At 42.1% G+C, this 13,747-nt stretch overlaps 1 protein-coding gene across 2 annotated transcripts in view; it reads left to right on the forward strand.

The window, feature by feature from the left end:
- CD247 (CD247 molecule) overlaps nucleotides 1-13,747 on the forward strand; it is a 212,933-nt gene that overhangs the window by 113,152 nt on the left and 86,034 nt on the right. The gene's annotated exons all lie outside the window — the stretch shown is intronic.

Here is a 13,747-nt window from a genome sequence, read left to right on the forward strand (position 1 = left end):
TTACTATTCCATGTAGGGCTAAGCTCTAACTTTAGGCGGCCTATCTCTAACGTAAACGGCGTAAAAGTACTCCGTTGGCCGGGCGTGCGTTCGTGAATCGAATACTCATTTACACATTCTTCGTCGACCGCAATGGAAGTGCCACCTAGCGGCCATCCGAAATATTGCAATCTAAGATAGGACGGCGCAAGCCGTCGTATCTTAGATATGTTCTTAGATATGTTTAAGCGTATCTCTGTTTGAGCATACACTTAAACATAAGTTGGCGTAGATTCTGAGTTAGGTCGGCTTATCTACTGATAAGCTGGCCTAACTCTTACTGAATCTACCTAATTGTTTACAACTTTAGTTTACAGCTTATGGGGCAGATCCACATACATCTGCGTGGGCGCAGCGTATGCGAGATACGCTACGCCGCTGTAACTTCCTTTGCTATTCTTTGAATCCTGAAAGAATTTGCGCCGTAAGTTACGGCGGCGTAGGGTATCTCTCGCGGCGTAAGGGCACGGAATTCAAATGCGGCGAGTAGGGGGCGTGTTTCATTTAAATGAAGCGGGTCCCCGCGCCGAACGAACTGCGCATGCCCCGTCCGTCAAAACTCCCAGGGTGCATTGCTCCAAATGACGTCACAAGGACGTCATTGTTTTCGACGTGAACGTAAATGGCGTCCAGCCCCATTCACAGACGACTTACGCAAACGACGTAAAATTTTCTAAATTATACGCGGGAACGACGGCCATACTTAACATTGAGTACGCCACCAGATAGCAGCTTTAACTATACGCCGGAAAAAGCCGAACGGAAACGACGTAAAAGAATGCGACGGCCGCTCGTACGTTCGTGGATCGTCGGAAATAGCTAATTTGCATACTCGACGCGGATTACGACGGGAACGCCACCTAGCGGACGTCGAAAAATTGCATCTAAGATCCGAAGGCGTACGAAGACGTACGCCTGTCGGATCTAACCCAGCGTACTTTCTTTGTGGATCTACCCCATTGTTTAGGGGCTGGGTGGCACTATGGGCCACTATTGGAGGTTTGATGGCACTATGGGTCCTCAGAGGCTCTGTGGTAAGGTAGGGGACACTGGCGGCTGGTGCTGAATTTTTTTGGGGAGCGCAAACAAACTGAAAAAAAAAACCATCAATTGCAGCCACTGTGCCCATCAAACGTTTGTATAGCGCCCCCCGGAGTCAATACTTTGTAGAACCTCCTTTCACTGCAATTACAGCTATTGTCTCTCTACTGCTCCAGATAGGGGGATCCTCGATGACACCCGTAGTGCGTCTGCACTGGTAACAAAGGGGTTACAAAGAGGAGGTGACGATCGTTCACATAGGTGGTTTTCATGTCTCGCAGGAGGAGGACGTCTTGTCATATATTTTTTTTTTTTTCCACTAGAAGTTGGGCTGCGGCGGCTGATGCTGTTTTGTTTCCATCAGATGGCAGGGAGCTATATTTAGTCCCAAGCTCCGCGGCACACTGAATTTTCAGTCACAATTCAGAAAATTGCACCTGATTGTAAACCTCTGCGCCGTCCCCTCTCCTCTTTATGTACATTAGTATGCGCTGACAGCTGTTACTGCTTTTATTGCCCGGAAAAAAAATATAGAATTTGACAGCCCATCTCGTGTGACCGCTTTCCCAAATGCTCTAATCCTGACACTTTATCTTCACAATATCTGTGCATTAACTTGCCCGGCGTGCTTTAAAAGCTTTTCCTTTAGCCGGTGCAGACCACCACTGCTGGGAGATCCATGTAGACCAGAGCAGTGAGACCAGGGCCCGATAAATTCTTCCAAAACCTTCAGGTAGAAAAAAAATTAAGTTTATACCCATACAGTAAAAGTATGGGAATACAAAATCTGTATTGAAATTCTGGAAAGCTCTGGGTAATAAAGATTCTGGAGACAGTTAGGCCCGGTACACACGAGCAAACATGTACGATGAAACCGGTCCGTCGGACCGTTTTCACCGTACATGCCTGCCAGAGGGCTTCTGTACGATGGTTGTACTAACCATCGTACAGAAGTCCGCGCGTAAACAATACGCGGGGCGTGTCCGCGTCGTCGCCGCGGCGATGACGCGGAGACGTGGGCGGGCCTGCCATTTAAAGGCTTCCACGCATGCGTCGAAGTCATTCGACGCATGCGAGGGACGGCGGGCGCTCGGACATGTACGGTAGGTCTGTACTGACGACTGTACATGTCCGAGCGGGCAGGATTACAGCGGACGGTTTTAAAACACGTCCAGGAATATTTGCCCGCTGGGAAAAGGCCCGGCGGGCAAATGTTTGCTGGAATTCGGCCCGCTCGCGCCTACACACGACCGAACATGTATGCTGAAACTTTCAGCATACATGTTTGGTCGTGTGTACGGGGCCTTAGGGGACTTTGCAGCAGACTAGAAGTGTGTGAGACAGGGTCTCTGGAGGGGACTGGGGTTATTTCAGAGGCCATGTGGTAGACTAGAGGACATTTGGGTCACAGGAGGCACTGTGGACCACTTTTGGGGGTTACTATGGGGGCTGAAAGCTCTACAGGAAGATAAGGGGCTGTGGGCCACTATAGGGGATGTATGGCACTATGGGTGCTAGAAGACTTTGTAGCAAGCTAGGAGGCCCTGTCGTAGGTTGGATGGCACTATAGGTACTTGGGGGCTCTACAGCAAGCTAGGGGGCACTGTGGGAGGTTGGATGACACTATAGGTACTTGGAGGCTCTACAGCAAGCTAGGGAGCACTGTGGGAGGTTGGATGGCACTATAGGTACTTGGAGGCTCTACAGCAAGCTAGAAGGCACTGTGGGAGGTTGGATGGCACTATAGGTACTTGGAGGTTCTACAGCAAGCTAGGGAGCACTGTGGGAGGTTGGATGGAACGATAGGTACTTGGAGGCTTTGCAGCAAGCTAGGGGGCGCTGCAGGGGGGGCACTGTGGGATGTTAACAGGCACTGTGGGGACTGAGGGTTTTTAGGGAGCCTGGGGGTAAGGTGAAAGGTTGAGAGGTACTGCGGCACACTATGGGAGGTTGGATGGCACTATGGATGCTAGGAGGCTCTGCAGCAAGCTAGGGGGCACTGCAGGGAGCAGGGGGCACTGTGGGATGTTGGCTGGCACTGTGAGGACTGAGGGGTCTCAGGGATCCTGAGGGTACTGTGAAAGGTTGAGAGGTACTGTGGGTCACTATTGGAGGTTGGATGGCACTTTGGGTGCTAGGAGACTCTACAGCAAGCTAGGAGGTACTGTGAGGGGCTGGATGGCACTATGGGCCACTATTGGATGGCACTATGGGTCCTCAGAGGCTCTGTGGTAAGGTAGGGGACACTGGCGGCTGGTGCTGCATTTTTTTGGGGAGCGCAAACAAACTGAAAAAAAAAACATCAATTGCAGCCACTGTGCCCATCAAACGTTTGTATAGCGCCCCCCGAAGTCAATACTTTGTAGAACCTCCTTTCACTGCAATTACAGCTGCAAGTCTTTTTGGGGGTGTCTCTACCAGCTTTGCACATCTGGATGGACATTTTTGCCCATTCTTCTTGGCAAAATATCTCAAGCTCTGTCAGATTGAATGGAGAGCGTCTGTGAACAGCAATTTTCAAGTCTTGCCACAGATTCTCAATGTGATTTAGGTCTGGACTGTGACTGGGCCATTCTAACACATGAATATGCTTTGATCTAAACCATTCCATTGTAGCTCTGGCTGTATGTTTAGGGTCGTTGTCCTGCTGGAAGGTGAACCTCTGCCCCAGTCTCAACTCTTTTGTAGACTCTAACAGGTTTTCTTTTAAAATTGTCCTGTATTTTGCTCCATTCATCTTCCCATTAACTCTGACCAGCCTCCCTGTCCCTGCTGAAGAAAAGCATCCCCACAACATGATGCTGCCACCACCATGTTTCACGGTGGGGATGGTGTGTTCAGGGTAATGTGCAGTGTTAGTTTTCCGCCACACATAGCGTTTTGCTTTTAGGCCAAAAAGTTAAATTTTGGTCTCATCGGACCAGAGCACCATCTTCCACATGTTTGCTGTGGTCCCCAAATGGCTTCTTGCAAACTGCAAAAGGGGCTACTCGTGGCTTTTTTTAACAATGGTTTTCTTCTTGACACCTCCTCAGACCTCTGGACAGTGGTCTAAAGAGGCCTCTAATGCTGCACTGTGCTCTGGATGGTCATCTGAGATGGCCTGTAATGCTGCACAGTGCTCTGGATGTTGTCTGTAATGCTACACAGTGCTTTGGATGGTGGTCTGAGGAGGCCTGTAATGCTGCACAGTGCTGGATGGTGGTATCAGGTCTAAGGGATGGTCTGTAATGTACAGTCCTCTGGATGCTGGTGGTCAGAGGAGGCCTGTAAGGCACACAGTGCTCTAGACGGTGGTCTGAGGAGGCCTGTAATGCTGCACAGTGCTCTGGACGGTGGTCTGAGGAGGCCTGTAATGCTGCACAGTGGTCTGAGGAGGCCTCTAATGCTGCACAGTGCTTTGGATGGTCATCTGAGATGGCCTGTAATGCTGCACAGTTCTTTGGACGGTTGTCTGAGGAGGTCTGTAATGCTGCACAGTGCTCTGGATGGTCATCTGAGGAGGCCTTTAATGCTGCACAGTGCTCTGGACGGTGGCTGTAATGCTACACAGTGCTTTGGATGGTGGACTGAGAAGGCCTGTAATGCTGCACAGTGTTGGATGGTGGTCTTAGGTCTGAGGGATGGTCTGTATTGTACAGTGCTCTGGATTCCAGTGGTCAGAGGAGGCCTGTAAGGCACACAGTGCTCTGGACGGTGGTCTGACTCTGAGAGGCCTGTAATGCTGCATAGTGCTGGAGGGTGGTCTGAGGGGAGGCCTGTAACTGTGATGCTCCTTGCTCTGGTCGGTCGTACTGCGCAGTTCTTGCGCAGTTCTTGAGCAGTACGAAGCCGCCGAAAGCCTCCGGACATCTGAATTTACGATCAGCTATAGACGGCGCCTGCGCACAATAGCCAACATTGTGCCACACGCTCCCGATGCTCGTGCAAGTCTGCAAGGGGCGGATCTCTTCATGATGGGCGCGTGTGAGGGGTAAATGCCTACAGAAGGGGGTGTATTTTGTAATGATGGGCAGTGCTGTTAAGATGGGGGCGGAATTTTTCACGAAACTCAAACACATCTCCTAAACAAATATATCTCTGCTAGATGTGTTTGAGTTTCGTGAAAAATTCCACCCCCATCTTAGCAGCACTGCCCATCATTACAAAGTACGTCCCCTTCTGTAGGCATCCACCCCCTCAAACGTGCCCATCATGAAGAATTCCGCCCCTTGCCGACTTGAACGAGCATCGGCAGCGTGTGTCACAATGTCGGCTATTGTGCGCAGGCGCTGTCTACAGCTGATCGTAAATTCCGATGCTCGCCGGCTCCGTACTGTGCAGGCGCAGTTCCGGGCGGGCATTTCTCGTCAAGACACCAGCACCCCTTATAAAGAGCATAGCCACTTCCCAACCTCGAGTGCAATACAGCTTGGCCAAGTACCTGCTTACAGGTTCTATACTATACAAGTAGTTCCCTTTACTTCAAAAGAGGACAGAAAAATGTAACCTGTATAAAAAAAAAATAATAATAATAATTATGCCATACCTTGTATGTCCTATTTTCCACATGTATTGATTTTTTACATCTAAGTGTGATGGAAACGAAATGAAAAAATGAAATATACTTGTGTTCATTTTCCTCTTCTGGTCCATAAATGTACTTTGTGAAGAATGTTTGTTAGTTTAAGATGGCAATCATAAAAACAGCCTTTTACACATAATTATCAGTCAATAAAAATTACATTTTGCACAAAAAAAGCGTCCTGGAAATAAAATACAAAAACTCATGAAACTTTATCACAACGTGATATCGTGTACTTTTGATATCTGTAACATAAACCTTATGTCTGTGACATTCATTGTTGTCTTAGGATAAAAAAAAAAAAGTTAAATGAAAAGTTTTTAAAAAAATACCAAAAAATAATATCGTATGAACAATTTTTTATGTTTTTTTGTTTGTAATTATACTTTAAGTAACATATTAGAAAACATTAATAATAATAATTAAATTGAAACAATAACAACTTTAATTGTATATTATAATAAAATATGTAGACTTAAAATTATTATTCATATTTTAGAAAAAAATTACATAACAATAAAAACAGCCTTTTACACATAATTATCAGTCAATAAAACAAAAATTTTGCACAAAAAAAAAAAAAAGACCTGGAAATAAAATAAAAAAACTCATGAAACTTTATCACAACGTGATATTGTGTCCTTTTGATATTTGTAACATAAACCTTATGGGGCAGATCCACAAAAGAATTACGCCGGCGTATCTATTGATACGCCGCGTAATTTTAAATTTCCCGCGTCGTATCTTTGTTTTGTATCTACAAAACAAGATACGACTGCATCTCGGGTCGATCCGACAGGCGTACGTCTTAGTACACCATTGGATCGTAGATGCATTTTTCCGCCGGCCGCTAGGTGGCGTTTCCGTCGAATTCCGCGTTGAGTATGCAAATTAGCTAGTTACGGCAATCCACGAACGTACGTCCGGCGCATTTTTTTCCGTCGTTTGCGTTCGGCTTTTTCCACCGTATAGTTACCCCTGCTATTATGAGGCGTACTCAATGTTAAGTATGGCCGTCGTACCTGCGTCGAATTTTGATTTTTTTACGTCGTTTCCGTAAGTCGTTCGCGAATAGGGATTTGCGTAGAATGACGTCACCGTCGGAAGCATTGGCTTGTTCCGGTTTATTTTCGAGCATGCGCACTGGGATACCCCACGGACGACGCATGCGCCGTTAAAAAAAAATGTCGTTTACGTCGGGTCACGACGTATTTACATAAAACACGCCCCCATCACATCCATTTGAATTCCGCGCCCTTACGCCGCCAAAGATACACTACGCCGCCGTAACTTACGGCGCAAATTCTTTGAGGATTCGAAAAAAAAAAGTAACGGCAGCGTAGTGTATCTTAGATACGCTACGCCTGGCGGAATAATGCGCCAATCTACGTGGATCTGCCCCTATGCCTGTGACATTCATTGTTGTCTTAGGATAAAAAAAAAGTTAAATGAAAAGTTTTTAAAAAAACACCAAAAAATATTATCGTATGAACAATTTTTTATGTTTTTTTGTTTGTAATTATACTTTAAAGGGTCACTAAAGGATTTTTTTTTTTTAGCTAAATAGCTTCCTTTACCTTACTGCAGTACTGGTTTCATGTCCTCATTGTTCGTTTTTGCTTTGAAGTTGCTGTAATTCTGCTGTGATCTCCACACTTCCTGGTTGCCTGTTTCCTTATAACCATGGTACTGGGAGATTTTCACGGTGGTCTAAGCTGTCATTACTGTGTGTCTAAAACTCCTCAGAACCAATCAGATTCATTTTAAAAACAAAACACTGCCCTGGATTTGTTTGTTTTTGTTCTGTGAGTCTTCCCGACTCACCTCTCACCCGGAACTTCATGTATGTACCTTTAAAACCGAAAGTGAAACTAGAGGCACATTATATGATAGATTAAATTCCATTTTTAATCATTTTTAAAAGGAATCAGTTAACTTTTATGTCTCTATACCCAATAAACAGTCATTTCAGCAAAACATTTTTTTTTCCTTTAGTGACCCTTTAAGTAACATATTAGAAAACATTAATAATAATAAGTAAATTGAAACAATAACAACTTTAATTGTATATTATAATAAAATATGTAGACTTAAAATTATTATTTATATTTTAGAAAAAAATTACATAACAGTAAAAACAGCCTTTTACACATAATTATCAGTCAATAAAACAAAAATTTTGCACAAAAAAAAAAGCCCTGGAAATAAAATAAAAAAACTCATGAAAATGTATCAAACATGATATCGTGTCCTTTTGATATTAATAACATAAACCTTATGTCTGTGACAATCATTGCTGTCCTAGGATTTAAAAAAAGTAAAAAAACAAAACAAAAAAACATTATATTGTATGAACAATTTTTTTTTTTTCTTTTTTGTTTGTAATTATACTTTAAGTAACATATTAGAAAACAGTATTAATAATATCAAGTAAATTAAAACATGAATAACTGCAATTGTATATTATAATAAAATATGTAGACTTAAAATGATTATTCATATTTTTAGAAAAAACTTACATAAAAGTAAAAACAGCCTTTTATACATAATTATCAGTCAATAAAACTTAAATATTACACACAAAAAGAAGCCATGGAAGAAAAAAAAAAAACTCATGACACTTTATCCCAACGTGATATCGTGTCCTTTTGATATCTGTAACACAAACCTTATGTCTGTGATATTCATTGCCGTCTAAGGCTAAAAAAAAAGTTTTTAATAAACACTAAATATCGTATGAACAATTTAAAACATTTTTTTTTGTTTGTAATTATACTTTAAGTTTAGAAAACATTATTAATAAATAATAATAATTAAACTAAAACATGAATAACTTTAATTGTATATTATAATAAAATATGAAGATTTAAAATGATTATTCATATTTTTAGAAAAAAATTACATAACAGTAAAAACAGCCTTTTACACATAATTATCAGTCAATAAAAATAAAATTTTGCACAAAAAAAAAAAAGCCCAGGAAATAAAGTAAAGAAACTCATGAAACGTTATCACAATGTGATATTGTGTCCTTTTGATATCTGTAACATAAACCTTATGTCTGTGACAATCATTGCTGTCTTAGGATAAAAAAAAAATGAAAAAATAATATCGTATGAACAATTTTTAAGGTATCGTATGAATAATTTTTTATGATGGCCCCAGGGCTCTTCCATACTTTGAAAATGGGGAGGGTAGTGCTGCGCTAATCAGTGGTGAATGGATAAGTGAATAAACAGGTGGGGGAGGGGAATGAAAGTAGGTGTAATTGAAATGAGGAGCAATATAGCCCAAATGGCATCAGCATAAAAATAAATATAAATGATCAGTGAACAATAACAGTAATGGTGCAAATCATATAACTACACAGGTTCCTCTTAATGTGATGAAATACACTATAAGTAATGGTGCAAAGAAATTCCAGGTAACTGTGCTAAGTGACACTCCTATACTGGTGATAAACAGTCCATCAACAGAGTTTGAAAAATATTAGCAAAAAATATAAGTAAAATTTCAAAAGTCCAAGAAAGCAAAAGTGCAAGTGTAGGTCCGCAATATGGAGTGAGAGGAAAATGGGTATCCAGTGATCCTTTTAGGGTAAGTAAGGATGTCCCCTTACCTTACTGCTGTAAGGTAACAGCATATAGATCCAACCACATTAGATGGTTCACTCGATGGGCTCTGATCCAACAACGGCAGGTCCTCCTTGGAGTTCTCGTCCCAGATTGGTCAGTTTCTCGCCCCAAAGAAATAAAGCATCGATGGTGTGATACCGTTTTAAAAATTTTAATTCTCAAAGAAAATAGACAGGGGTACTCACGTAATCCAAAATACAATTGAGCATGTAAAAAAGAGGGGCAATCTGTCGCCAACGTCACCTCCGATACCTCTCAGTGGACTCATGCGCATTCGTCACTATCATGTGACTTCCTCAGGAGTAGTGAGAGGCATAAATGGGATCCTTTTTATAAGGTGACTTGTTTAGTAGGCTGTAAGTAAACTCAGCTGTTTGCCATGTAAATAATGCAGCTGCAGCCATTTTCCCGTAGTCTGCTAGGCATTTAATAGTAAAATCAAAAAATCAAAAAATTTCGCCCAGCATATAAAATATTTAAATTAGTAGCATTCAGATGGTGGGTGACAGATATGACATCTCATTTATATGGTTAACAATGAAAAAAATTGAAAAAACTTAAAAGCTTCAGCCAGGGGACGGAGACCATGGGGGGGGCAAACACAGAAGTCCCATTGTACCATCATAACATTCTGTGTTGACAGTACACAGCGTTCTACAGGAAGTCTGGCAGCCGCCATTTTGTTGTAGCTCAAAAGTACCATCATAACATTCTGTGCTGACAGTACACAGCGTTCTACAGGAAGTCTGGCAGCCGCCATTTTGTTGTAGCTCAAAAGACGTCCCCAGCATCTCACAGAGCGCTGGGGATACGTCTTACAAAAGTGAGCCATTCTGTCTGATGTCTGGTCGGGGGCCTGCATGGGGCCCCCCGACCTCGGCCAGCATCACAAATAGGCTTCCATCACGTATCGGCGGCGTCTATCAAAACGAGCGCCGCCGGAAGTGGAGCTGCAGCCACCTTGCAGCCACCGGAAGTGGAGCCGCGGCCATTTTTTTGAAGCCAATGCTTGTTAAATGGTGACACACGGCATCCTCACAAGGGAGCACTCGAGGGAAACAATTAAAAACACAGGGGAGCAGGAATTTATGTGTATATACACACTCATAATGCACCGAGAAGATTGAGGCTCAATTGGTATATTAAAAAATATTGAGAGCCAGAGTAATTTGTTAAAAAATATATATATGTTAAAAAGTATAAAAAATTTAAATGAATGTATGTCGACATATTTAATTTCATTGAATGGATATGCCACATAAGGTTAAAAGACGTAGATGACGTGTGCGAACAGATCCACATATACAGATTAAAAACAATCTACGTCATCAATATTAGATAGCGAACAGGAGAGAACAGAGAGGGTAAGTGAAGCAAGAAATAAATAAAAAAATAAAGTCTTATCGGTCACTTAAAAAACAATTAAGATCAAAATCTATGTTAAGACCTCGGGGAGCAAAAGTATCCAGAGTAAATATCCAGCGAGATTCTAACTGGCTCAATGTTCTAACTTTATGCCCGCCTCGCCAGTGTCTCACATAGGGCTCTATGCCCCAAAATTTAAGATGTGTCGGATCTTTATTGTGGTGGGTAAGGAAGTGTCTTGATACACTATGTTTATCGAAACCTTTAAGGATGTTTTGGACATGTTCTTTTATACGCACTCGTAATGCTCTTTTTGTCCGGCCTATGTATTGTAGACCGCAACTGCATTCGAGTGCGTATACAACTCCCTCTGTGTTACAGCAGATAAATTCTTTTATTTCGTATACATCTCCTGTACTAGTTGCAGTAAAATCTTTCCTCTTCTGGTTCGGTTTGTGAGTTCTCAAACATGCGTAGCATCTTTTGCATGGAAAAAAACCTTTACCAGTGAAAAAAGAGAGGAAGTTGTTTTTATTTTTAGGCGGATCAGGCACATTTTTAACAATTTTGTCCCTAATAGTAGGTGCCCTTTTATATACGAACTTTGGAATCGGTGGAAGGACACCCCCCAGTTCTTTGTCAGCCAGTAGTATATTCCAATGGCGTCTAATGACTTTTTCAATGCATTTATGTTGTATACTGTAATCGAAGATGATAGGCATCAAGTCTTTATGCATTTTTTGTTTAGGCTTATCACTCATAAGAGTCTGTCTATCCATTGTTGCCACTTCTGCAATCTTCTGGTTAATAAAGGAATTGTCGTATCCTTTTTGTTTAAACCTTTCTCCCATGTCTTTTGCTTGGGTGAGAAAAGTATCTTTGTCTGTACAATTTCGTCTTAGGCGCATTAATTGCCCTTTTGGAATGTTAAAAAGCCAGTTTCTGTGATGACAACTTTCAAGCGGCAAGTAGCTATTACGATCCACATTTTTAAAATGAGTTTTAGACCGGAGTTCATTATTTTCTTGTTCCACCTCTAGGTCTAGGAATGTGATCTTTTTGTTGCTGATTTCCCAAGAAAGTTCAATGTTTCTGTCATTGGTATTTAAATCTTGTAGAAAATCTGCTAGCGTTTCTTTCTCGCCCCTCCACAGTATGAAGATATCATCAATATATCTTTTATATATGTACAGATCATCAGGAGGTTCAGAGAAGATTTTCCCTTCTTCCCATTGGGCCATAAAAAGCCCAGCTACACTAGGGGCAAATTTTGCCCCCATGGCTACGCCGGTTTTCTGGAAAAAGTAATTGCCGCCATACCAGAAGTAGCTATTTTTAAGACAAAAGTCCAAACTTTTTACCAGATATTTTCGTTGGATGCAGGGCAACTGGGAATATTTCCTGAGGCCCCATTTGACTGCTTCGCATGCTTGATGATGTAGTATGATCGTGTATAACGACGATACGTCTGCTGTTGCTAGCCAAAAGGGTCCATCATCTCTTGGTATATCATCCAGGCATTGTAACATCTGTTTTGTGTCTCTAAGATACGCTCTTGTACTCTGAACTACTGGCTGTAAATAGAAGTCAATGTATTGCCCCATTCTTGCAGTTAAGGAATCAATTCCATTTACTATAGGTCTGGGCGGTGGATTCGTGCTGTTCTTATGTATTTTGGGGAGTGAGTATACAATAGGTGTGCGACATGATGTAGGGATCAGATATTGTGCTTCTTTCTTATCCAGGATTCCTCTTTTTAGTCCTAAATGTACAATCTGTTCCAAGGCTTTTCTGCATTTAAACATGGGATTACTCAGAAGGCGGTTGTAGGTGTTGGTATCTCCTAGCATTTGTTCCATGCTCATTTTATACTGTTCCTTGGAAAGTACCACAATGCCACCACCTTTATCGGCTGGTCGAACTACTAGATCCTTTCTTTTCATCAATTTGCGTATTCCACTCCTAATATGTTTCGGTTCTTCTTGTTTTTTCACTTTCAGGTCCATTAGTTCTCCTGTGACCAATCTTTTAAAGACTTCCACACATTTATTATCTTTCACAGGCGGATTAAAAATAGATTTATTCTTCAGATTACTATGTCTAATTTCTTCATCTGGATTGGCAGTCCTAGTTTTGTAAGGGTTACTGATCATATACTTTTGAATATTTAATTTCCTTACATACTTTTGAATTCCTATATATGTCTGGAATTTATCCAGATTTTTCGCTGGTGCGTATTTGAGGCCTTTATCTAGGACGCCAATCTCTTCATGTGTAAGTGGGAGTCCACTTAAGTTGAAGATTCCCTCTCCCTTTCTGTTCTTTTTCTTTTGTGTTCTCTTTCCTCCTCGCTTTCCCCGTTTCTTTCTGGGGTTCTTCTGTAGGTTCTTATTTCCTCTGTATGTCGAGGCGGATGGTATTCTTGACCTCTCTCTAAAAAAGAAGAGGTATTGGGATTTTGATGTCTTTCCACTCTATCATCCACTGTTCGCTGTTCTAGGGGTGCATAATAATTCCGTGTAGGGATTGGACTCCTATCCTGTGGGTGATGAGTGTAATAACCTCGATCTCCCTCTCTTCGATCATTTGAACGAACAGGGCTTCTTCTTCTCTGTTCATGTGTATATCCTCTGTTCTCATGGTATTCATTTGGACGTCCCTGATAATAGTTGGTTTCCTGTGGCCGACCTCTATTCTCATAGCCTCCACCTCTATTATCTCGTTGGTTTTGGGGCTGGGGTCTATTATCCCTCTGGTCTTGTTGTGGTCTTTGTCCATAGTTATGGCCATTGTTATTATTTCTGCGTTTTTTCCAGAAGGGTTTCTTCCAACCATTCTGTGGTGTCCGCTCATTTTGGGGTGGTCTTCTCTCATTTTGGTAGGGAGTGTGTTGATTATAGTTGCCCTGTCTCTCTTCATTTCTGTACTGCCGGGGCGATTCGTGCCTATTCCTATCATGCGTTTCTTGGGTGGGCCCTATATAGTTGATCACTCTTGGGGGTGAATAGACCCTCACATTTCTCTCTGGTGTGGAATAGGTTGAGATGGGATCTGGTCGGCCCGATTGGCTCTGCCATTTAAACGTATGATCCGTTTTAAAATC

This window comes from Rana temporaria, chromosome 2 (genome assembly GCF_905171775.1).
Source record: "Rana temporaria chromosome 2, aRanTem1.1, whole genome shotgun sequence".
In the NCBI taxonomy this organism is placed as follows: Eukaryota; Metazoa; Chordata; class Amphibia; order Anura; family Ranidae; genus Rana; species Rana temporaria.